This window comes from Schistocerca piceifrons, unplaced genomic scaffold (genome assembly GCF_021461385.2).
Source record: "Schistocerca piceifrons isolate TAMUIC-IGC-003096 unplaced genomic scaffold, iqSchPice1.1 HiC_scaffold_431, whole genome shotgun sequence".
NCBI classification, from domain to species: Eukaryota; Metazoa; Arthropoda; class Insecta; order Orthoptera; family Acrididae; genus Schistocerca; species Schistocerca piceifrons.
The window spans coordinates 12,501-15,000 of record NW_025728658.1 but is presented as its reverse complement, the minus strand read 5'-3'; the positions used below and the strand labels follow the sequence as shown (position 1 = coordinate 15,000).

General features: G+C 64.2%; 1 pseudogene; it reads right to left on the bottom strand.

Moving 5' to 3' along the window:
- The window catches only part of LOC124749225, a 7,959-nt pseudogene that overhangs the window by 2,502 nt on the left and 2,957 nt on the right, over positions 1–2,500 (bottom strand).

Genomic DNA, 2,500 nt, shown 5'->3' with positions numbered 1-2,500 from the left:
CGACGGAGGGTCGGACCCATCCATCGGCAAGATGGAATGCCGAGGCCCCCCTGGGCAACAGGAGCGTGGAAGTATCCCAGGGGGGTGTCCGCCGGAAGGCGGAACCATCTCCTGACGGCGGCCCGGATGGTAACGTCGGCCGACTTCAATGCACCCACCCGGGTGCGGCTGAGGGCCAGCCCGTGGTACAGGCCAGGGAGAAGTACATTGGTGAGAGCGTGGAGGCGCTGTTGCGGCTTCAGCGGAGCTCGGGAGATGACGTCAAGCTGCTCCACCAGGTGGCTACGTGGATTGAAGACACAGCGACCCGCCGTGGAAAATTGCAGCCCCAGGTACCGGAAGGTTTCACCCACACGCAGGGCAGGCATGGTGGTATTGCCTGCTGTGAAGGTGACATTGCTGTCCACCTTCACCTTCTTCTCGCGCCCTGACGCGACTAAGGCGAGGGTGAAACACTTCCGGGCGTTGATCTGCAGCCCCAGGTGGGCGAGGGCTGCGGTAGCTGCGTCGATGAGGGACTGCAAGCCCCTCGGGGTCGCTGCAAACAGCAAGACGTCATCTGCAAAGGCCGCAGCGTTGACTCTGCGACCGAGGATCCGAGCTCCGATGTGGGAGGGCAGTTGGCCTAAAACGTAGTCCACCGCAAAGTTGAACAGGAGGGGGGAGAGGGGATCGCCCTGGCGAACGCCCCGTGCTGGCTGCACAGACACGCCCACGCCGGCGCCGTCCGCTATCACTGTCGTGCTGCCCTCGTAGCACCGCTCGACATACTCGACAAAGCAATCCGGCAGGCCATGCGCCTTCAGCACGGGGCGAAGGGCAGCATGATCTACCGAATCGAATGCCTTAGATACGTCGATCGATGCCACAAAGACAGAGCGGCAGGAGCGAACTGCGTCGGTGAGAGCAGTGTCCAAGATGAAGGTATTTTCCAACATCCCATCCCGAGGGATGAATGCCCGCTGACGTTCGTCCACAGCACATGCGCGCATCAGGCGTGACGCGAGAACCTTGTGAAAGGTCCGCGCCAACACCGAGCAGACCGTAATGGGGCGAAAGTCAGCGGGGGATGTTGGTGCAGCCGTTTTCGGGAGAAGGGACGTCCGCGCGCGAAGCAGGCGTTCCGGAAGGGCGCGGGCCAGAAGGAAGAGATTCATCACTTTCACCAGGACTTCGTGCGGCAGGCGCCGCAACTCCGCTGGGGTAAGGCCGTCCGGCCCGGCTGCTGATCCCCTGGGCGGCAACGCGGCGGCGACCTCCTCATGTGTGACCGGCCCCCATATGCACTCGAGAGCGACAGGCTCTGAGTGCGGGAGGAGGCGGTCACGAATGAAGCCCGCGGTGGAGATGGGCTTCTTAGTGAAGAGGTCCGCCCAGAAGTCCAGCAGACCAGGGATGGCAGGTGGCGGCTGGAGCAGGGTGCCATCCAAGAGGCCGCGCACGCAACGTGCACGCGACCGTCGGAAGGCATCCTGCGTTCTCGCGTACTCCCAGCGGCGCCGCTTGCGCTTCTGCGTCGGCGGCGCGGCAGGCGGCCGCTTCGATGGTTGGCGCGGCCGCTGTGTCCTGGTGATCGATCTCTCCCCTCTGGACCCGACCGACGCAAGGGCATCCGGGAGCATGCCCAGGATGACATCGGGCGGCGTGCCCCGCCCCAGACCTATGACACGATCCAGGGCAGAGAAACGCTGGGCGGAAGCGGGTAGCCCCGCCAGATGCTCCCAGATGGCGGCGTCAGTCGGCCCCTCCGGCGGCGGCCCGGTGGTGTCGGCCGCGAAGTCCTCGGCTGCGTCGACGGGCGGCGCAGCGGCCTCGCCCGCGTCAGGCAGCGGGCTCGCTGCTCCCCGGCGGGACGCCGGCTCTTCCCCCCGACCGACCTCAAGCGCCTCCATGAATTGGCGGACAAGCTGTTTGTGGGCAGCTTGCCGCCGTCGGCACTTGATTGCCTCGAGCGTTCGGTCGGGGAACATCCTGATGAGTTCTTGATTGACGAAGAAGAACCGGGCGTCCCTCTCAAGGAACAGTTCGGCCTCCGCCTTGGCGAGCGACAGGACTTCTTCCTCCGTCCACCTCGCGCGATGCCTCTCCGTGACGATCTCCGCGTTGGCGGCCGCAAGATGTTGGCGGCGGCGATGGACCCCGAGACCGTTCTTGGTTGTAAAGCTGCGGTGGCACTCACTACAGGTATACATAGCTGCAAAAGTTACAAGATTTTCGGCACGGCCGGTTGGCCGGCTAGGTGCTGGGGGAGTTGGGGTGGCGCCTTCAGCGGAAGGGCCACCACTTATTCTCTGCTTACTGCCCCCAACTAACAAAGGGATAGTGCGAGGGGGGGCTGGTAACCCCCCCAAGCCCCTGGTGCGGTCTTCCACTCTGCGAAATCAGCGGGCCCACGAGAAGGGGAGAAGACCGCAGGAGAGGAGAGGCTAAGAGGGCTAGGCCCATGTATTGCGCATCACTCTCCCTGTAACTATAACCCAAGGAAGGCACCTCGCAGCAG